We start from the raw sequence: 24,264 nt of genomic DNA, 5'->3' as shown, positions 1-24,264 counted from the left end.
ACACGTGGATACGACCTGCACCCTCACATGTTAAATCCAACGTGGTAAACACTACAAATACAGTAAAGTATGGAAACACTTTGGGTTTCACACATTGCAGGAAAAGAAGAGCTAGACATGATGGCTAAAGCTGCATGCTAACTCTGTCATGGACAGGAAATGTTATCGTATTGTGATAACGTTGCGGTCAAGCCAGCCGTCACTCATATCGCCGTGGTCAAATCGGCCGACGCTACAACTGTAGAGCACCCATATACTGACATTTATGTTAAATGCATTCAAACGACCCCGATGGAGCTGACCATGGATGTATAAAGAGAACGGAGCTGACAGGAGAGCTAGAGACGGACTTTGTGAAGTTAGCGAAAGTATACGTGTGACTACGTCTGGTTTTCAAAATAAGATGTTAACAATTATTTTTGGTTTGCTGGAAAAAATTTTAATAAATAATGCCTGACAATGACTGATATATTTGACTTCAGAACATCTCTGACTACATACATGCTGGAAATCAAACGTTTTTACTGAATTCACTTAGATATTTTCCAAAGTAAAAGTCCCTTGAAGTGTATGATTCAACTTTTTCCCATGGTCTAGTGTTGGAAAAGTTAACAAAAATCACAATACTTAAAAATCGCAATGCATATCGAATCGGCTCCCAAGTATCGTGATAGTATCAAATCGAGAGATAGGTGTATCATCCCAGCCGTAGTGTGCAGCATGAAATCGGATCAAATCTGTTGCTGAAAGAATGATGTAAAAAAGCCAATTATTTCCTGACTTCTTTATTAAAACAAAAATGCCCCCAGTATTCTGGGAGCTGTAGTATTAAACCACATTTGCTCTTACCACCAGTAAACAGGGTGTCGCCAAATCATTGAGAACTGAAATCTTCTGGATTGCCACTTTAAACCCTTCACATCACGTTGAAGTGAAGTCTAACATGGTAACTTTTAGTAGGGAGGATGTTGCCTTCAGCGTCCACTAGAGGCCTCAGTCTGGCTGAAAGTTGCACCACTTTGTTTTTATTTGTAGTTCTGCTGCTACTTTTGTTTTGTTATGTTTTACAATTTTTCTCTACAGGGAAACATTTCTCTGTAAGCAAAACCAGAAACATTTGCTTGATCAGAGGAACCATATTTAATGTGTTTAGGTTTGAAAACGGAGTTGTTATGTTCTGAAGGTTATTTTACCAAAACTTTGTTCTAAACAAAGCAAGCACAACAATAGCTCTTCGGCTTATGTGTGCTTCGCTAACTGCAAACATGCCTGAAGTCACTACTGATAACATGATTTTAGATTCTGTTTGAGAGATGTAAACGCTCTCACAACAAATCTGTGTATGTATTTCTTTGTGAAGCTCCCACTAATGACCATGTTTTTGCAGGAGAAAATGCTTCTACATTAAATATGAATACACATCATGATGAAACAATTAGGCAATGGATAGTGTAGCTGGTTTAAGTATCTGGATGCCTTAAAAAAACTGTAATGACACAAAGCTGTGGAGCAGTATTCACAAATTAGCCTCACTTCTCGGTGGAAAAGAATAATTAGAGAGTTTTGAACTGAGGAAACCACACAGGCCCTCTCCTGTCAAGACTGGACCGTCGCGATTTATGAAATAAGATAATAATCAATCAGAAGTATGCTTACCTATTGGAAGGGATGCCCGGAGGTTCATAATAGGATGACACACGGCCTCGGAGTCGGGGGCTCTCACACGGCATATGGGGTGTGCTTTCCTCCAGCCTTTTCACCACTCAGGAGGCAGATTGGACTTCTCACTCTCAGCTACTCCGCATTATTGTCCATTATCACACCGTGGTCCATGTGTAAGGTGACAGTGGTGCTCTGATGGAGAGGCGACAGGGGGACCTCGACAGCAATAACATATTATTAGCTTTTTTCACAGCTCCACTGGGCTGGATTTACACTGGATATCCAGAGACCTCCGAGGGCAGCCCACTGTCACAGCGGTGTCCACCAGCAGAGCAATTGCCAGAGATACACAGGTGTGTGTGAACTGAATAGCCATGCACCCACGCAAGGCAACACACGGGGCACGTGTACACACACACACACACACACACACACACACGCACGCACGCACGCACGCACACGCACACACACACAGTGTGTCTGTAATCAGTGACAGGCCTTTTCCAATTAGCCTCAGTGTGCTGTCATTCTTGTGTACTATTGTAGTACTGCATGTTCTCCTTTTGTTCTGTAAACTGTAAACACATCTCCTGCCATCACTGTGGTGTGTCTGAGTCAACACATGAACAGATAGATAGATATACTTTATAGATAGATATACTAGATAGATACACTGTACAGATCGATAGATATACTTTATAGATAGATAGACTTTGTAGATAGATATATTGTATAGATAGGTAGATATACTGTATGTAAGGGATAATGTACAGCTAGCGGGGTCATTGTTGTGAAAGAATCCCCTCAAGGATCAACAATGACCCGCTAGCTGTACATTATCCCGCTTATTACACGGCTACTTAGTTAAGAAATCAATATTTTGACACAAAACGGTCCGCCAGAGTCTGATATCAGAGCTGCGCCCATAGCAACGGTCTGTTATAAAGAAATAACAGACCGCTGTGACTGACCAATCAGAATCGAGTATTCAACACAGCCGTGTAATAAAAATAGATATACTTTGTAGATAGATAGATATACTGTATAGCTAGATATACTTTATAGATACCGGTAGATATACTTTATAGATAGATATACTAGAAAGATAGATGGATAGATATACTAGATGGATAGAGCATGACGTCCAGAAAAAAAGTCTAGCATTTTTGTTGTGTTTCGTGTTCCGTCATGGCCGCGAATTGTAAACAATGGTGGAGCTATGGCAACAACACCCCCACCTTTTTGATGTTTCCTCGAGGGACTACTGCGACAGAGTGTAATAAAGAAAAAAGCTGGCGTGAAATAGCAGAGCACTTCAGCAACCGGGTGAGTAGGCTACTGCTATTAGCATTAAGCTTTCTTCGTGATGACATCACGCACGTCGTGAAAGACAACCAGCGATGATTGGTCGGGGACCGTCATGTAGTCTGTCATGTCTCTCGGCCAAGTTACAACTAGAATTTATGACTCTCAACTGCTTAGTCTGACATAGTGACCATCGTAACCGACAAAAATATTGTGTAGCATGAACCAGGCATTAGATTTTGTACATCGTACTATGGAATAAGTGTCGTCTTTTCCTGGTTTTAAAGCTACATCACAGTAAAGTGATGTAATTTTCTGAACTTACCAGACTGTCTAGCTGTTCTATTATTTGTCTTTATCCACTCGGTCATTATATCCACATTAATGATGATTATTCATCGAAAATCTTAACGTTTAAATATTTTGTAAAGCACCAATAGTCAACCCTACAATATTGTCACAATATCGATATCGAGGCATTTGGTAAAAAATATTGTTATATTTGATTTTCTCCATGTTGCCCAGAACCTAGATAGATAGACAGATGGACATACTGAATAGATAGATATACTGTATACATATAGATATACTGAAAAGTTAGTTAGATAGATAGATATACTGTATACATATAGATATACTGAAAGGTTAGTTAGATAGATAGATATACTGTATACATATAGATATACTGAAAGGTTAGTTAGATAGATATACTGTATAGATAGATAGATAGATATACTGTATACAGTACAGAGATGGATATATATAGATCAGAGTGCTTACAGATTCCATATGTGTGGCACATCTGCCGCTCCTGTTTAAATGCGAGATGCTCTTGTCCTTGGTAATGTTAACAGTCTCCCTTGTGACTGATGCCTCTTGTCCCAGCCCTGTTTATAAAACAGTCAGAACTTCGTTAAGGGACAATAACATCAGCCAGGCTCAATTATGGTGACATTTTGCTGACATGCAGATTGCCTCCCCTCAATCTTTTTTATGTAAAATACTTATGTGCCAGTCACATATGGATGGATGAACTTTGGGAGAATCAATGGTATTGATGAATCATAGATCATACAAGTCAACAAGACTGACACCAGGAGAGCGAATTCATCGCACGCAGAAAGTCAATATTAAATTGTAATCATAATCAGACAAAGTGAGTTATGTATAATCAATAGCACAATTATGATATGACTTGTCTTTGCAATACAGACAATAAGTGAATTCAAACAGGCTGTATTGTGTTTATTACAGCATGAGCTTGTGTATTTAATGTATTTAATGATAAAACTGAAAAGATGATCACAACAATCCTGATAAATACACAAAGCAGTCTTCTGTAAGAAAAAAAACATTGCAATGAATTGTTGGAAACTATAGAAGTTGTTCTGAAATATGTTGGAAGGGGATTGTCAGGAGAAGAATACAATAAGGCTGCTAAATCCAGTGAGACGATGGCATTTGATTGTCCTTTGGTGTGCCCTGAAATATTGGAGCAACTCTGAGCTGCTTCATCTGTTGTCAGTGGTCTAACAGTACAAGCAAAAGTGACCAAACATTTTTTTGAGTTAGTTTTTGTTTCTGCCTCATGCCAAAATCTGGCCCATCCCACATGGGATTACAAAACACTATTTTACAAAACATGCATCTTCCGGTAAGACATACTACGGTGGCCCTGAGAACTAAACAGGCTCTTCACAATTCGACAAAACATGCACAGCATTAAGAAAAAATGCCACAAATAGAGTAAACACATCCAAATACAGAAATTAGCTTTAACAAACACGACAATAGAAACCAGGAGGCACTAAAAAGTGATGCACACGGCTGGGACACGGCTTAGGCTGTGTTTGAAATCACAAACTAACGTACAGTACATACTTAATCTGTATGTGCTGCATACTGCTTACTAAATTAACCATTAAGAATGGCATTACCAGCAGACTGTTCACACTGAAGTATACTCAAGCTAGGGTTGTCCAAGTAATCGAATTTCAATTACAATTGTGGCCTCCAACGATTATGAAAACAAGATAATCGACAGTTTCGCACTGACACTCTCGTTTTGTCTTGTGTCATAAATCCAGCGCACCCCTTTCCTTCACAGGATGGCAGGATCCCCTCATAGGGAACTCTCCCCTGCCCTGGCTGACCCTCGCCGGGCCTATTTCCTACCTGGTGGTGTCCCAATTGTATGCATACTACATGCAACAGTACGTACTTTATAAGGGCAGCTGAAGTACTTACTAAAAATAATGGAACACACCAATAGACTGTATCTAAAGATGGACGACATGACAGCTCCCCAAAAGTGAAGCCAAAACATCTGGATCGCCCCCTGGTGGCTGGCTGCAGTATAGGTCATAAGTACTGCCTCCTCCATGTTAGCGAATGGGACATGTGCCAAACTAAAAAGTACACGTCAAATACACTTTTCCCAAAGAGGATTTCTGTCATTTTAAATAGTTCTTATCACGCTGATGTATGTTCAAATGTTCATTGGTGATAAGTTTGGTTATTTGATGCTATAAAAAGGGGGTGAGACGTCATGATTGATAGCTGTGATTGTCTCTCGCTGACAAGCTACAGCCGTGTTTGCAGCTGCAGCCGTGAAATCGGTTGAGAAATGTAGATGTTATGGTGTTTTTTTTTTTATCTGGAAAACGGCAGCTTCCAAGTTCACTTGTATTTTTTTACAGGCCAGTCCTGCCTTCCCCAATATGGCGTTGACGTTGACGTACGATCCAAAGGCCAATGCGTCATTCTACATATATATATATATCTATGGTCGGAGCGCACTACATACACTACATAGATACTAATTTTACATCATAATTAGTATGAATAGGATGTGATTTCGAACAGACCCTTAATATGTATGTGTTTTGTCTATTTGCATGTTTTCTTAATTTGCAGTGCGTTGAGCTCTCAGGGCCACCGTATACAAATACTAAAAAAAAATAGCTCTATATGCTTTCGAAATCACAAAATCACTAACTTCTATGTCATTCAGAGCACATTGAACAAATCTGCTCTTCTTCTTCCAGACTGACAAACTGTTTCAAAAGTTGAAATTAATGCAAGTACAAGTTAAGAGCAAAAGTGCATAAAGAAGAAATGGATGCCTATGTGTTGGCACAAACCTACACTGTGCAGAACAACACTCTTTTTAGTAGTGCAAACGAAGCAAAATGTGGCAAGCAGAGCAGAAATAAGCACAGATGATACACTTGCGAGGAGGATAAACTGCATAAGTCTGATATACCTGGAAAATGTGTATCTAGAATTAGATTTAACATTGGTGGATAATCAAACATTGGCAGCTTGGTTCAGAAACATTAACGTGTCCTGTCAAGGTACAAGGACTTTACGATTGGTGGCACAATCAAATGTTGGAGAGTAAAAACAAACAGATTAAACTTGCCTATTCAGACAGAGAAATCTGTGTTTCATATTTGCTCTGTATGTCATATTAAATGAGTCATAGAGGAATTATTGTTGAGCAGATAAAGGCAAGGGAAGCTGAAGGGAAGCCAGGCATTGGAAAATGTGAGCTGACATACTGTAGATCAGCAAATCAAGAGAATATATCTGGTGGGTGAAAAGGCATCTACACACATGACTAAATGCATAATAGCCTCCGCACATACAGTATGTATGACCTCCTTTAGATGTGCTAGTGTGAATATATGCAAATTTTTTACAAAGCCTGTATATAAACTGTTATTTACGAAGCCCCAGGAGGGACATGGAGGGGTCTACTCTAGAGGGTAACCCAAGTTGCAAAAAACATGCGAAAACTCTCATAAGACTCGCTGCCCAACGACCTATCCAAACCATAACTATTTAAGGTCCATGCCTCACTTTAACCATCTCGCAAGAGTCTCGCACTGTGGGGGTTCCCTTCTAAAAAAAAAGACACAACCTGCTTTTGCGAGATTTTGCAAAACCATTTTCATTTGGGCTCCTTATGACAGCTACAGTAGCTTGGAAAATAGTGATATGGGGCACTGAATTTGATGAATTTACTGTTTATCAGACAAAAAATGAGGCAAGAATTACTTAGCCTCAGTCCCCGCCGCTAGGAGAGTACTTCACCGGAAGGAGAGCAGACACCAGCTTTGGAGATGGACTTTCAGTTAGCGGCTGTAGCGACTTGAATTCAGCCAGTGCCAACCCCAGCACCGGGTGTCACAGCGGGCTGGTGGCATCAACAGAAAGTTTCAGACCTCCAACGTGGAAGTTTGCACTGGCTGAACTCCAGTTGCTACAACCACTAACTCGCAATCCTTTTGTGTAGCCCATGTGATGCATTAAGCGTGATTTATGCTCGCCGCATCCACGAGGGTTGCGAGTGTCCCCACGGCCAAAGTGATGTCACACCATCAGAAATGACCATTTGCGGGGTTTCCGTACAGCAGGTTTTCGCCTGTTTGAGCACATCCAAATTTTTCCAAAACGTTTCCTCGTCATGATTCCATGTCAGCTGATGTCTGTGCGGCCGTTCTTGCGCAAAGCATAATCAAAGCTTTAGCCTTTAGACAAGTTAATAGTCAGCAATGAATGAAATAAAACAAAAGTACTGTATAGCTTCAGGTCTCAAATGTGGCAGTATCGGTTAAAGTTTGGTCATTGTGTCTTAAAAATGCAGGTATTAGACAGGTTTGGGTCTCATTTTTCAAAATTGTCAAACTTTTCTGACAATTCAACAACAACAACAATCAAACCTTTATCATTTAAATCAAACATTACAACATTAAATTTAATGCACGAAGGAGTTTTAGTGATATTCATAAACATACCTGTAAGAACTTGGTGTACATGTAGAAATACACAATTACTCTGTCTCTCTCTCTCTCTAGCTTTCTCTCTGTCATGCACTCACACATGCACGCACAAACACACAAGGATTTATGCAAGTCAAAGAGATATTGATATATTTTCAACAGTGAATAGAATCATCAAAACAAGCTCCCTCTCTCTCTCTCTCCCTCTCCTGCCTGTGACTACAGCAATAAAAAGCATTACATATGAGAGTGAGACAGCCCCTGTCGTCTTCATTAGCAGATGACAGCTTTTCTCCATCAAATAGCTCATCCGAAGGATGTGCAAGCGCTTTGAATCAGACTCTGTAATTGCTGACCAATGAAAATACTCAAGGCTTTGCACAAACAGTCTTTACTGAGGCCTCATTTTCAATTGTGTAGATTGGATTTAGCTACAAGGTCTAATAACTTCAGAAACCTGACAGGTGCATTCCCTGATACTCACCCTCTCCTCTTTAATCAACTTTTTTCTTCATTATTTCCACTTAACTACTGACAGTTTAGAGGCCACAGATTTTTCCTTTTTTCCCTCGACTGTTCAGTGTGCTACATAGCCTACAGACAACCACATGAAATGAATGTAATGTCTCTCAGATAAAAGATTTGTAAGGTTGAAGACCTGCACCTCAGCTTTTCTGAGTGAGACACCCCTTTGCCCTTCACTCTGTTGTCTTTCATTCACTGACTTTTGTTGATTAACCATAATGAGGTGACTTACTGTAGACCCCGGGCCAACCCCCTACTTTAGTGAGGTGGTACAGATTTAAAAAAAAAAGTCCATCCAGGCAGCCGTCATAGGGGGTCAGCACAAATCAGATGGAGGGGCTTTCTTGTGTCTGGCAGCCGACACTTTCAAATGTTAATGGATGGGGGCGAACAAAGTTGAAGTGGGTCTGAAAATGCTAATTGTCCCTAATTCATGTAAATAGGTTTCTTAATGGAGGAATTAAGCATTTTAAATATGCAATCGGAGGCAATCAGTCCTTTCATTTGGTGGGGTGGCACAGGTGTAGAGGATTGAAATTCATCTTTCACACAGGGTGGCTCATTTGTCATTTGGCTGTGTTCAGGCATGGATGACGGGGACTGGAGGAGAGGTCCTTCTGCACTGTTATGTACAGATATCGGTGAGTGAAACACGTTGCAAAACCTTTAATTGTGTTCTTGTTGTTGACCGTACGAAGATAGCGGGAAAAGCAATTAACTCCGATCAATACTGGTAAAAACAGCCAGTGTAAAAATATCATTCGTTCTCACCACTTACAATACAATACACTGATATATTTATATATTCATAAAGAATTATTTATACCCTCTATACTTATTTACACAGTAGAATATATGTATAATTCTGTATACAACTACAGCAATATAAGTCATGTCATTTCTGGATAGAAATAATGAGTGTAGCACACAACAAAGGAAGGAGGCCTACCTACATATCACAGACAGAGGAGCAGCAGAGTAGACAGCTCTGACTTATTATTCTGATCATCTCAAACAGACAATAAACCAGGAGGTCATGTTTCAGCATGTAATAACATGGTGTAGCAGCAGGACCAGAGACAGAGGGAAACTCACAGGCACCGCGTATGGGCTATGAATCAAATGGGCAATGCATTGTCTCAGAAAATGACTTATTAGTCAATATAAAGGGGGATACTGTGTCTTTGAGGTGTAAATAGCCGTGGCTGTGCAGAGAAGAGGAGGCGGCCCTGGTTAATGAACGAGACAAGAAAAACCTTGTATAAAAGGACAAACCAGATCACAAGATTTCAACCCCATTAGCTGCTACTCACAGGGAATGATAATAATGATAAAGGATGGTAGGGCCTTTTGATTTCGGAGTAGCAAACTGTGTTGTCTTGAGAAAAAATCTTTTCCTGGAGGAGAATCAAAGAGCAGTTCATTTTCACACTGACCTTCAGGGCTCAAGGCGGCCAGACAAGGGCACAAACAGATTGAGAATTAATTGGTGCAATTAACATTTTGTGATTATAAGGACTTCAGATCAATACCCTATGCAAATAGCAGTATTGATGTGCAGCAGAAACCTTGTTAATTGTGTTTGGCGAACAAACAGGCCCCTGTGCTACTATTCCATAATGGAACAGGAGGCACGGACAGGTTCAAACTGCTGACCACTTTAGATGCATGAGGACATGCGGCAGTTTCTCCCTCCTCCATCCTACCAGTCCACCCCTTCACCCTCCACTCTGCTCGAGACTTTTAAGAAAAGTTGCAGTTTGATAATCTCGGTCACTTTTAAGTTGGCCTTTTAGTGGCTCTCTGAAAAGGCTCTTAAAGGCTGGATGAAGATCCCTCAGTGTTTCTCTGATCACCACGCTCATGTCAGGCGGCAGCAGATTACACAAATGGCCTTCCGCCTCCTTTCTTTTACTTTTTAACAGTGGGAATGGGCACGTAAGGAAGAATTGAAACACTCTGTGCCGACAGCCATTGAAATGAATTAGTTTCAGCTTTATTGCAACGGACTGGATTTTCCACTCTCGTTATTAAACTGCGTTAAAAATGCACTTTCATTTCAGATAAGTACCAGTAATCCTGTTTGCGGACCACGGCAGATGAAGTTAAATATAATTTAAGCAGAAACGGAAACGCATGGAACAATGTAATCACTGAAAGTGAGATTGAAGTGATGCTATTCTTATCATTATTATTATTTTCATTACAGTTGGTGTGGAAAGACACCAGTGATGGCAGCAGCCACAGCAAGCAGAAGGTGAGAAAAGAGGGGGAAAAAAGCCCCATCCAATAACTATCAGAGCCAATAAATCCCTGCTCACTACTGCCCGTCTCACTTTTTCTTTCAGTGACAATTGGCTTGCAGATTGCTGGAGTGCTTACATCCTGTGGCCTTGAAGAAACACACAGAGCTGGCAACGTACAAAAGGCATGAAGGTACTGTTAATTAGCTGAGTTTACAGGCCGAAGGAACAGTTAGCAGGGTCTTTTATGTGCTGTACTGCCTGCTGTGGCTGTGGTGTCGGTGTAATGATGCTGTGCTTAATGTGGGCTTACCTGTCTTTAGCAGTGTGGTGTCGCATTTGCTAGGATGTTGCACAGAAGGTAAAGACCAGGCGAGAACAGAGCAGAGCTGTGACATAAAAAATACATATTTGTTTTACCCTGCATTTATTTGATAAATGGATTTTTACCAAATTACAACAATTGATATTAAAACACCTCTATGCCCCATTTCACCATCATTAAAAATGAGGTTCTCAAGAGTAAGATTACAGGTTATATAATAAAAATATAACAATTGCCATCGTATTAGCCATTTGTTAGCGTGCTAATTACAGTTAATTCTTTTCAATTTTGGGCTGTGCTCCTTTAGGCATTAGCCTTAATCTCCCTGGTGATGAAGTTGGTGTATTAAACAGAAAGCACTAGAGGGAGGGGAAAGTGGACATGGAATTAAACCATCATACTTATAGCCATGTTTAACAAACACCACCACTTACTGGGCTATTTGTTAATGACCTGAATCTAAATACTTTTCTGTGAATTGTGTTTGTAAAGTGAGACCCCATTACATCTAATTTAAAAAAAACAAATATAGTGCTAAAGTGATGGTTGAGGCTTTGAGAGAGATTTTATGAAAAAATAACGACTGGTTTTGCAATGTGAAATATAGTGCTGCATGTGTAAAATTTAAAGCTGAATTCTAAAAGACCCAGGAATATCCAAAAGAAACACATTTTCATTGTATTGGAAATCATTGTGTAATTAATATGGATACCAGACTAATTTCTATGGGGGCATATAGCGACCTTTTGGCCATGCGGTTTTACACAATCCATGATGGAGTTGCTGCATGATGAACTTCCTCTTTCACTGGATCAATTAATGTCGACGGTCAAGAATATAAAAATCAAGATTCAATAGAACTGCAAATACATGAGGACGAAGATCAATCCACAAGTAAACATCAATGTAAGAGGACTGAGGTGCCTCTGGAAGCTGAAGCTGGTTTAAAGTAAACATTGCTGGGAGGATGAAGATGATTGTGGTGATGATGGCGCTGATTCTATCTATTATTGCACCTGTTATAAAGTTGATTGTATCTCTGCTGTAGAGGAGAGGATAGCCAATGTTCTACCTAAGCAATCAACATATAAAAGATACATAATGATGACACGTGAACCATTTCCCAAACATTGTTATAGAGACAAAAATAATGCAGATAGTAAATCATAAAGCCAGGAGTCGAAATGCCCATCTACGGTCAGGCTGTGGAGAGCAGGTGAAAAATACACAATAGTATTGCATTTTTAGACGCGGTTCAAAAAGACCTTGTCAAGATTGATGTCTCTCCTGTAGCTATAGTTAATAGTAAGGGAACACTCCCGAAATTAGAATCCACTTCTTTCTAAACGCACCACCTGTGAATCGAGGACATCTGAGAGAAAAAAAATGGAAGGGTACATGTCATTTCTATAGGTTTCCGAGACACAGGGAAAGGAGAACAGCCAATCTGTGAGATGTAATGGATATGTCAAGAATTGCTAAATCATAGGTGTCCGAGGCAGAAAGACAACTAACCCAAACATAATGTCATTCTGGAGGCAGAAAGGAGGCAAATGCGGGAAAGAAGAGAAGAGGAAATGACACGGGTGGGTAAAGTATTGCATTTAAATTTAGCAAAAATGAGAAAAGATATATTAACTGTTTATTTTCTGACGTACTGTTCTTTATTATTACCTATTTGGCATCTCTGTCGGGTGCATTATGGAAATGAAGTAATGCTACTTTGCTTAACAATAACACACTGACTTTGAATCCTCTTACTTAAGGTTTGATTGCTTCTTGACGGTGGTTTTAAATGAATTGTGTTGAGGAGTGATAAAGAGCTTATTGCCAGGAATAAAAGCCCAGAGCAATGAAGAAAAGCTACACATGGAGTGGCTAGGCGATACAGGCTATTACGGTGAGGGAATGGTGTCCTTGACTGCCAGGACGGCTTAGAATTTTATTTCATCTTGTTTTGCTGGCTGCTGACAATGATGCGTGACTCTGGCACTGGAGGAAGAGGGCAAGCATGAGAGCCATTTCAGATCTCATTTACATATAGTGTGTCTATAACAGCATGAAAATAACCGTGTTTGAATGCGTGTGCATATGAACATGCAATGTGCACGTTTCAGGAGACATGAATACAGTATGCCTGCATGCAGGTGTATATGTGCATTCAAGCTTTTTAAAAGTTTGTTTGTGAATTTTCTACAGAGTGGTATTTTAGGGAAAGTTATGATTATCATTCTCCTTGTGTTGCGTGTGTTTGTCAATACACACTTGCTCTGACCTCTATCACTCACATGCGCTGAAGCCCCCAAACCTCATGTAAATTTGGACAATGGGGGACTCTGGGAATTGTTGTTTATCAGCGCAGTGAAAAGAACGGTTGAGCTGTAATGGCCCTCCAGTGGGTTCAGTATGTAAACTTCTCTGTGCTGCAGCAGTTTGAGGCCTCCCCTCTGAGCTGCACATCTCTGTGTTATTTTGGTTGGCTGCTTGATTCGGGTGGGAGCAGTTCATTTGGAGGTTATCGCTGCTTTTGTCAAGGTGAGTCAGTACTTTCGTTGCATACAGTGGCACAAATGAGGCAGCAACATCTCCAAAGAAAAGCTCATCTTTGCTGTTTTGTTTTTCTGACTATAAAGTCCCATCAGAGTACATTCAGCCTCCAAGGTTGTAACTTTTTAAAGATATTAAAGTTCCCCTCCAGACATGTTTTAAGTATGTAAAATACTCTATGATTAATATTTTGTTTAACATGGTTTTCCCACATAAAAAGTAAAAAAAAAAACTCTGAAAATGGGCTGAAAGCACATCTACTCTTTTTCCTGATTGAATCTGGCCGCTCCCCCCCCACAGAGTTGCCAAGTCTACTTATTATAAGCGACTTTGGGCTTGTTTTCCTCAAAAAGACAAATATTGGTAGTCGTCGGTTGTGTTTTTTTGGGCTTGATTCTAAAGTGTAGTTACTTATTTGGGCTAGCTCTTGTCTCTCTCCTCTATACCTGTCTAGTTTGTCCTGTTGCAGGATCCGTACACACCTGTACAAAATCCGCCCCTCCCTTTCTCCCATGGGCACAGTGCGCACGCACGCACGCACGCACGCACGCACGCACGCACGCACGCACGCACAACTTCTTTTTTTTAATCACTTTTTTCAACATGCTATACTATGACTTATTTTAATAACTTTTTTGACACACTATATGATGACTTGTTTTAACTTTTTTGACATACCATACTAAGACCTTTTAATTATTTTTGTCAACATACTATACTAGACGATTTTATGACTGTTTTCTGACATATTATATAGACGTTCTGTTTTTTTTTTACATACTATACCACGACCTGTTTTGACTTTTTTCGACATACTATACTATACTATGACTTATTTTAATGCACTGTAATATGACTTGTTTCAACTTTTTCAACATACTACGACTTTTCTTTGACAAACTGTACTATGACTTTTTTTTTGTGGTATACTATAATAAAACTTTTTTTCGACATACTATACTATCCTATCGCCTTTATTCGACATATGATACTATGACTTTTTAATGACTTTTTTTGACATACTGTAATATGAATATTTTTTAAATTTTTTCGACAGACTGTACTGTGACTTTCATGACTTTTTTCAACATACTATACTATGATGTTTTTATGACTTTTTTCCAACACATTATACTATGACTTATTTTAATTAAATTTTTCGACATACTATGAAGTTTATATGACTTTTTTTTTCGATATAGTATACCTTGACGTTCCTATGTTTTTTTTTACATACTATACTATGACTTACTTTACTAATTTTTTTTGGCATACTATGACTTGTTTTGACTCTGTTGGAATTACTATACTATGACTTATTTTAATGACTTTTTAAACTGTTATTTTTTTTAATTTTAAGACATACTATACTATTACTTTTTTTCAACATACTATACTTTGACTTTTCTTTTTTTTTGACATACTATAACTTTTTTCCGACATACTTTACTATGACTTTATTAATTTTTTCGATATACTATAGGATGATTATTGTATTTCAACATACTATACTATGATTATCTCCGACATATGCTATGATTGTTTTTTACATACTATACTATGACTTTTTTTCGACGTTCTATACTAATTTTTCTTTTCAACATGCTTTTCGTCATACTATAATATGGCCTTTTCTTGACATACTATACTAAGACATTTAAAAATTTTGCGACACACTATATTTTGATGTTTTTATGACTTTTTTGACATATTCTACCATGCCGTTTTTCTTTTTTTCGACAAACACTACTATGACTTTTTTTTATGACTTTTTTGACTCACTATACTGTGACTTGTTTTGACTTCTTTCAAAATACTATACTATGACTTTTTCAAAAAACTATACTATGACTTTCTAATGACTTTTTCAACATACATACTATGAGTTGTTTCGACATACTATAATATGACTTATTTCGATATACTATACTGTTACGGCTGTATGTGTTTTCTGTGTTGTTGTCCCCCAGCAGCTCTGCCCAGGTGTGCTGCACTGCTCAACGAGGTGGCCTGGTGTGCTGCACTGCTCAACGAGGCTGGAAAAGAAGTGCTTAAAGCTCCTGTGCCAGCAGCAGAAGGGAAAGGACTGATGGTTTTTCTGCCTCTCAGCCTATCATTTTTGTATTGTCTTATTCATATTTCTTTGTCAATAAATCCTATTGTTTGAGTGTTTTAAAGGTGTTTTCTGTGGTTGATTTGGGTCAGTATTGGAGTGTTGTTTGCTTCCATAGGGCTGCCCAAGGGTGGGGCGGAACATATACTATGACTGTTTTCTGACTTTTTTCAACATACTATACTATTATTTCTTCCAACATACTATACTATGTTTTTATAACTTTTCTAAACATATACTATGACTTATTTTAATTACTTTTTTCAACATACTATACTATTATTTCTTCCAACATACTATACTATGATGTTTTTATAACTTTTCTAAACGTATACTATGACTTTTTTTAATGACTTTTTTTGACATACTATACAGTGACGTTTTTATGACTTTTTACAATATAGTATATCGTGACGTTTTTATGTATTTTTTTCGACATACTATACTATAACTTATTTGAATGCCTTTTTTTTCGACACACTATACTAGGACTTGTTTTGACTTTGTTTGAATTACTAGAGTATGACTTTTTATTTTAAATTTTATAAACATACTATACCATGACATTTGTATAACTTTTTTTGACCGACTATAATATGACTTTTTTCGACATAGTATACTATGTCTTTTTAGTGTGTTTTTCGACATGCTATATTCTGACTTTTTTTTTCCGACATGCTATACTATTACTTTTTAAATACTTTTTATGACATATTATACTGTTTTTTTTTAATACTATACAATTACTTTTTTTTCCGACATACTCTACTATGACTTTTTTTTAAATAAAATTATATGTTGGATATCGAAAAATTGTCGAAAAAACGTCGTACTAAAGTTTGTCGAAAAAAAATAATGGTATAGTATGTCGAAAAAATAATGACTTTTTAAAAACTTTTTTCAACATGCTATACTATGACGTTTATTTCAACATGCTATACAATGACTTATTTTTACTTTTTTTCGACTTGCAACTTTTTTTTTGACATGATATACTATGACCTTTTTTTCGACCTACTATAATATTACTTTTTAAAACTTTTTTTGACATGCTATACTATGACCTTTTTTTTCGACATACTATATTATGACTTTTTTTCTTTTTTCATTTTTCTTCTTGCTATTATATGGCTTTTTTTTTCGACATACTATACTATGACTTTTATAAAACTTTTTTATATATAGTATATCGAAAAAGTTATAATATAGTATGTCGAAAAAAAAGTAATATTAAAGTATGTCGAAAAAAAATCATGGTATAGTATGTAGAAAAAATAAGAAAAAGTCATAGTATTGTACGTCGAAATAATAAGAAAAAGTCTGAATTTAGTATGTCGAAAAAAAGTCATTGTATAGTTTGTCAAAAAAATTTATGTTGAAAAAACATCATAGTATAGTATATCGAAAAATTAAAAGGTCATAGTAAATAAGTCGTAAAAAAAGTCTCAGTATGATATGTGACAAAAAAAGATCATAGTATAGTATGTTGAATAAATTAAAAGTCATAGTACAGTATGCCAAAAAAAGTCACAGTATAGTATGTCGAAAAAATATAAAAAGTTATATAGTATGTTAAAAAAAATCATAGTATTGTGTGTCACAATACTAAGAAAAAGTCATAATATAGTATGTCCTAATAATAAGAAAAAGTCATTGTATAATATGTCGAAAAAACATCAAAGTATAGTATCTCAAAAAAATATAAAAAGTTAAAGCATAGTATGTAAAAAAAGTCATAGTATAGTATGTCGAAAAAAACTCAGTGTAATATGCCGAAAAAAGAGCCATAAAATAGTATGTTTAAAAAATTTAAAAAATCATAATATAGTATGTAAGAAAAAGTCACAGTAAAGCATGTTAAAAAAAAGTCAATGTAAAATTCAGTTAAGTATGTCAAAAAATAAGAAAAACTCAGAATATTGTATGTTGAAAAAAGTCATAGTATAGTGTGTTGAAATGAGGCTTGAATTCACAACCTTAAACTCTTCAAGCTGTCTTAAAAACGGCCTGAGCTATAGTATAGTATGCCATTAAATAGTCATAAAAAAAGTCATAGTATAGTCCATCATAAAAGGTCATAGTATAGTATGCCATAAAAAAATGTAGCAATGCTGGGGGCCAAGCAATTGGCCCTGCACTAGTATTTACAATTCAGCTTATGTTAGAGCAGGCAAACACACTATTTAATCCTTTATATTTTGTTTACACAAGTACACAAGTAACTTTAACTAGATGTATTCAACCTTCAGTAGATCAACACAAGTCTACGGCTATTTGTTGGAAAGCTTCTATATCTTTTAGCTAACATTAAACGGTCTACGACCAATGGTGGAAGAACTCAAATCCTCACGTAAAGTTGCAATAGGCAGTATATTTTTGGGCAAAAATTCCATAATAACCTTTCAGCATATTGTAATTCAAGTGTTCTGAAAAATAACTAGACGTCTGCTCCTCCTCATGGCTCTGTTTTCAGGCTTTAAAAAATCTAGCGCGTGACGGGAGACTTTGACCAATCACAGGTCATTTCAGAGAGAGAGCCTTCATATTGGCTGTGCTCTGGTCACATGTGACCGGAACTTGGCGATCCTTTAACAGATTTCACAATGGCTGCCGTGTCACAAACTCTCTCATTTTTACAGCTAAACAGTACACTATAAGATGATTCTGAAAACATTTGAGGAGAGAAAAAGGCATTAACGTAACATAATATTGATTCATATTTGATCAGCGCTGCCTAGTTTGACCGTTTGGTCGGAGTTCGCGAGTGATTGACAGCCGGCTCTCATAGACAGCAGCTGGACAGCAGACCTCAGATCAGCTCTGACTGCTTGTTTTCCTCCAGTATGTGAAATCTTGCAAATGTCGTTTGGAGCACGGGAGGACACAGAGGCACATGATTTTTTTCAGGTTACCTGTTTCATGTACTTCCGTCACGAAATAGCAACCGTTTTATAAAAATAACTTTTTTTTAATCATATTTGCTCCAATCTCGCCTAATTCAGCTTTAAGTACAAGTAGAAATAACATAGTCAAAAAATAGCCTACTCCATTACAAGTAGAAGTATTCAAAATGTTACTTGCGTAAAAGTACCTAAGTATTATCAGAAACTACTTAAAGTATCGAATGTAAAAGTACTCATTATGCCGAATGACTCCTTTCAAAGCGTTATGTTATTAAAGAATATCTTCTATCAAATCGAGTTTTCCCTAGATGGACTATTAAAGTATGCTTTCTTCTTCTTGTTCTTCTTCTAAGCCCCCGATTTTTAAATAGCTAAGCTGCTTTCAATAGCGACAGTAATTTTTAGTTCACTCGACCCACATTTTTAAAAATGGCAGCTTGCAAAACTACCCCGTACACTACACTGTACAACTGACAAAGTGCATTTGTTTTTCTGTTTGGTTGCCGTTGAAATGATTCAGTGAGTGTCCCGTTGAAGATGATGTCACGGCAGTTTTACGCGCTGCCGCTACACCGATCAGCTGAGAATCCCGCCTACACTGAGAGGTTACTATACGCAGTGGAAACATGACATAGTGAAAAGCACCTACCAAAAGTGAGTCAAGTCAAGCAGAGCAGAGCCGTACCATGCAGTGGAAACACGGCTAAAGCAGCTTAGAGCTAGCTCAAGCAGGTCCACGGCGACCCGGTCGGCTTTGTGATGTTTTATACATTCAAAGAACTTCTATAAAAAAATTAACTGCTTTGCAGCATCAATGGCATCTAACTGAGATGCGCGTTCATTTGTCAAAACGTGTAGCCACACCCGGCGAGTAAAAGAGGTTGTGTTTAATTGGGCCTCGGCTTTTAACTCAAGTTGTACGGTAGTTACGTTCCACCGCTGTCTGCAACACTGATTTGAAAGTAATATACTGAAAAAGTCCTATAATGAAATTGGTCATTAATTGGTCCAACTGAAGCTGAAAAATAGGAAACACTACAGTATGTAAACAACCAGACATACAGGGATGAAGAAAGTCTTACAGAAGAAGATAGTTTATTCTAAGCAACAAACTCCAAGCGCCGACTTCTTGACTTAGTGAGTCAGGCATGCCAAAAGCTGTTACTCCTTAAGTAAAGTATATGTCCAGTAATTATCTCATATGATGCTGCGTGTTTTCAGGCATACAGAAAATAATGATCGTGCGCCGCAAAGTGCTTGAAAAATTGCAGGGGTGAAACCTCTCCCTCTGATAGGTTTAGGCATTTCAGACATCCTTTTCCAAAGAGATTTGGTCAGAGCTTTTCCTCTACTTAAACACAGAAACACTGAGGATCAATTTGTGGGATTAGTGGACACTGCTGAGATAAAGTTGGTGCTGAAGAGGCCCACATGACTGTCGTCCCCCCAGTGTCCCGCTAAAGTCCTCTTAGCTTCATTCCTGGCCACAGACTAAGCTCATCCAAACCCCAAATGCAATCACAACCCCAGCTCAGTGAGACCCCTCAGAATCATCATCTACAACAACACCAGCCTAAATTGCAGCTCCGTCCCTGATCTCCAGCCCTCCCTGCCTCGTCTCCTCCCAGAACTTTATTTAATGAGTGAAGTTTTTTGGTGGGTGTTCGGGGGTCTCACGCCGGGCCTGGAGCAACAGAGGAGGAGCTTTCATAAACCATCGGCGAACAAATGGGATTTAACACACAAGAGGCTCTGATGGCCTATTAATTCTGCTTTGGCTGGCATCCAGAATGAGCCCAGCTTCTCTCCTAATTGGAGAGAGGCTAATTTCTATCAGAGGTATCAGGAGACTTTTTTTTCTCTGTGCAGGATGCATCCACATAACTTTAATGGATTCATTCAAGGGCTACGGCACGCAGACATTGATTAGATTGCCTCTGAGGCCCCGCTGCTGGTCGCTTGACATAGGCAGCAAATGAAATGTGACCTCTGGTAAAAGGCCTGAACCAGCCAGCCCCACTCTAATCCATTAGCTCAGAACCTTTCCCAATCCCATTTAATTAATGAAGTGATTTGAAAAAGGGTGAACATTTACCAATCCCTAAAACTGGAAAATAGTGGGCAGATAAAGTAACTGAAACAACAGGAGCAACCAGAACAGCCACATTAAACCCTACACAAAGTAATAGCACCAGAGTTGGGTTGCAGAGTAATTGTTTGCAATGAGATGGAATATTATTCCAGCCCTGAGACAAGATGATCCAACCACAAAACACATACAGATGTGAGGTAATGAGTTGGTTAAGGAAAATTGCCTTTCTTTGGCTGGATTGCTTAAATATTTGTCAGCAAGAGAAAAAGTCAATTTATTCAAATTCATCAAAGCCAAACAGTGACAGCAGGGGAGGGGGGAGTTAATCAGTGAAATGTAAAACAGAGGAGAGGGAAATATATTTTCCACTTTTGTCTGTAGAAAGAATTTACCAGTATGTTCATCTTGGCAGTGCAGCTGTGATCTACACCCATCAGCACCACTTCAAATCTGCTTTCTGGTATTCCCATTTTGTACAGTCATTCCTTTTTTAACAAGGATCCCTTTCAATGTGCAAGCTCTTTATTCAGACAATTGGAAAAGGAGCTGTAGCACGGTATTTCTCCTCAATGTCAAAAGAACGACAAGCACCAGATCTCTGTTGGTGCATATGTTACATTACTTATTTTTCTAATTGAATTCATTTATTTATCTTCAATTAATAATTTATGACGCAACACACAGTGGTATGCAAATGAACAATTTAAATTTAATGAGTTTTTAATGACCAAACAAATAATTAGCCGAGCCCGGTGTGGTGTGCATGTAATTTGAGAAGGAATGAATTTGAGAGCTTTGTTCAATGTTTGAGTACAGACAGGCTAATTTACTTATAGAGCAGCTTATGCAGCAAAAGAGCTGCGTGGTACATACAAAAGCACTGGAAAGTCATTACCTCAAGGTCATTAGGAAGTCTCCAAAAGGCCAGTTGTGGACATGTAATGCTAAAAGAAAAAAGAAATAAATAATGTGAGCCATTATATTCCACACGCTCATAGCAAATAGCAAAATAGAGGCACATGCTCTGAATATAACTCACAGGCTGACAAAGGAAAAATCCACTATGGATATCCTAAATATTCTAACTATTCCCCTTGGTGTGGGGGGAAAAAGGCAGAGGGCGACATGCCACCGGAGCCAAATGGCATTTGATAATGGCTTTTTTCAGCAAACCCAAAAGACATTGTTAAGATTTACATTTTCAAATATATGCTGACCTTTTTTCCCTCCTCTCCTGCGTTCGCTTGTCATCAGCACTGTAATTGAATCAATATATTTCCTGATCAGCCCAGAGATTGAATAAGGTCACGGGAAGCCATGTGTGGACATTAAAAATCATTATTCTACTCAAATTGAGCAGAGATGGCATAGACCATTCAGGGTTCAAAATGAAATTATATTAGAGTCTATTACACTTTTACAATTATAGAGACGTTCCAATATTACAACGGGAAATGAAGTCATAATAAAAAGCCCAGGGGTGTATTACAAAGAAATGACCCAACTATTTTTTTCACTTTCACACTGTTATTGAATTGATGAAGAGAACTTGGAGACATTACATTCACTGATAAGTGACCTTATTCATGAAAAATAGAGGAGACTGTTTCAGTTGCTCCATTTTCTTACTTCAAGTTTGCTGTGGAGTCGTTTTCCACCTGCCAGACCTCAAGTGAGTAGCAGTGTGCACATTTACATTTCCTCACAGACACTTTCCAGGACAAGTGGTACTAATGTAGCCGCTAAAGCAGTTACTGTTTTAATTGCCTTTAAGCATACATTTATTTTAATTATTCATTTATTTTCTGGGATATGGGATTTTGCTTTATGCACACGTCTGAGCAGCAAAAGCGGCTAATTAAATTGCCCAATAGAGTTGTGCAATTGGAAGACAAAGTTTCAATCCTGTTAATCCAATACTCCAGAAAAAAAAGTGGAAAATTAAATTAAACCACACTATTAACTGATACTTCTCAGTCTAAACTCTTGCAAATTATGCCTAACTATCAAATTAGATAAAACTCCATTTTTAATTGGCTTACTCATTGAAATGAATAACACTTATCAGCGATCAACTTATCAACGCCGCGTGAAATAAGAATGAGCAGGACAAGAAAGCCTCCCTTCCGGCTGTACAGTCATTCTTGTGGTCCAGTTTGCTATAGTTTACAAATTCAAATATCAGGCTCAGTGTATCTCAAATTAGACTATTATAAGGCTTCCCACATATAAAGTGGCGACCTGTGATTTGTCTGTGCTGTCACGTCCGTCTGGTAATGCAGAGGAAGAGGTTCATTTTCTTCAGTTGTTATACTTCTGTTTCACTTAAGGCACAGCCCCTCTGGTCAATTAGGCGTGATGGTCACAATGTCTGCAGAGCTCTAACAGTGTGCTCCTTAAAGCCTGTCAAATGACAGCGAGCGGGGAAACCCGGTCGCCTGGAAACGACGCCGGCTCCCACAGCCATCATCATCATCGCCGGATGTAAATAGCCTTTCATCTCAGGTGGAACAGAGCCATTGAGCGAGCACATCTACGCTGCCCTGTTTAAACTCTGCATACAGAGGGATGAGCGGTAATGAAAGGACCATTTACACCATCTATTCCACCTCCACCTCTCCACATTTTTAGAATATAAAACCTCAGAGTGGAACGTTTATGAAACACATAATGACAATCTAAATCAGTGGGCGGCTTCAATCTACAAGGATTAGTGGGCTCGATGTAGTTCAACACGTGAAGGCATACTTGTCGCCTTATTACTGTAAGAGCTTCAGAAGTCCTCCCTGAAGGAGCGAGCGAGCGAGGGAGGGGGAACACTCGACTATGCCACAGATCTCTGGCAGCAAATTAGGGACTGTGCTATCTGTTCAGTATGGAAAAAAGAGGCCGCCAGATACTTGGCCTGTCACATTTTTCAGGTAGAGGAAAATAACTCTGTGGTGGATTTTTACCTTAATGATATGCCCAGGACATTACTGCCTCAACACAGCAAGGCAACTCTGCAGGCAAGGAGTGATATGACTGTGTACACTGGTATTTTGAAAACAGACACAACTGTTCATTACAGGTCTGCAGGTTCGGGGTTTTTATGAATGTCTCTGTCGTTTGCTAACACTCAGCAGTTACAAAACTAAAGGCAACACATGATCAAAGTAATAACAAAGGTCATGCAGGGTGATGGAGCTCTTTGTGAAGATAAGTAAAACAGAAGAAAATAAAGTAATTACAGAGATTAAAGGGGACTGTAAAACTGAAAACACTTGCTGTTGCATCTCATTTGGGGATTGGAAATGTGGCTCATACTGCCTCATGTTGGACACATTAAGATCAAAAGAAGTCTGGTTAATGGAAAGGAGGTACACATAATCAACAAAGTTTGTGCAATTTGGGTGGAAAAATGTTCAATGTCTTGAGAAGAGTCCATTATAGCATCTAGCGTTTTGGTCAGAGCCCTGGATTTTAAGAAGGTAGTGGATAGTTTTGCAGGCCGTTCGCCCAAAAAGGCGTATGAATGACACGATAATGCGCAAGGCATTTAGTGTGCAATGAGAACGCCTTTCTTGAACACTTTCTAAGAACACATCCGAGTAAATATGCTACGCTTAGCGCTTGTGACGTAGAATAAAAAGTGAAAGAAAGAGCGCTTCTGGCAGGTGGGGGGTGGGGGGGAGGTTGATGGATCCAACAAACACACTTTAACCAGGAGACCGGTGTTCAAGACCGGTATTTTGTTTTACAAGTTACGTTAGTGATGTTTGT

At 38.4% G+C, this 24,264-nt stretch overlaps 2 long non-coding RNA genes across 6 annotated transcripts in view; one reads left to right on the top strand and one right to left on the bottom strand.

Moving 5' to 3' along the window:
• The window catches only part of LOC141756885 (uncharacterized), a 219,437-nt gene that overhangs the window by 10,945 nt on the left and 184,228 nt on the right, over positions 1-24,264 (bottom strand). For 2 of the 4 annotated variants that reach the window (XR_012591540.1, XR_012591539.1), the window contains 2 exons: positions 21,398-21,446; positions 1,657-1,878 (listed from right to left, as the gene is read on the bottom strand). This is a non-coding gene — a long non-coding RNA (uncharacterized LOC141756885). Of the gene's footprint in view, positions 1-1,656; positions 1,879-3,747; positions 3,855-21,397; positions 21,447-24,264 lie in introns of all 4 variants that reach the window. The other 2 variants (XR_012591541.1, XR_012591542.1) reach the window with 2 other exon arrangements.
• Positions 2,973-15,524, top strand: LOC141756895 (uncharacterized). 2 transcript variants are annotated; one of them, XR_012591545.1, is made up of 6 exons: positions 2,973-2,988; positions 10,489-10,536; positions 10,628-10,715; positions 12,390-12,433; positions 15,365-15,399; positions 15,430-15,524. It is a non-coding gene; the product is annotated as an uncharacterized LOC141756895 (long non-coding RNA). The 2 variants fall into 2 exon arrangements; XR_012591544.1 differs by lacking the exon at positions 2,973-2,988 and adding an exon at positions 8,520-8,920.

The sequence above is a fragment of the Sebastes fasciatus genome, chromosome 2, assembly GCF_043250625.1.
Source record: "Sebastes fasciatus isolate fSebFas1 chromosome 2, fSebFas1.pri, whole genome shotgun sequence".
Lineage (NCBI taxonomy): Eukaryota > Metazoa > Chordata > Actinopteri > Perciformes > Sebastidae > Sebastes > Sebastes fasciatus.
The sequence above is the reverse complement of the archived record's forward strand: the minus strand, read 5'-3'. Positions and strand labels throughout refer to the sequence as shown.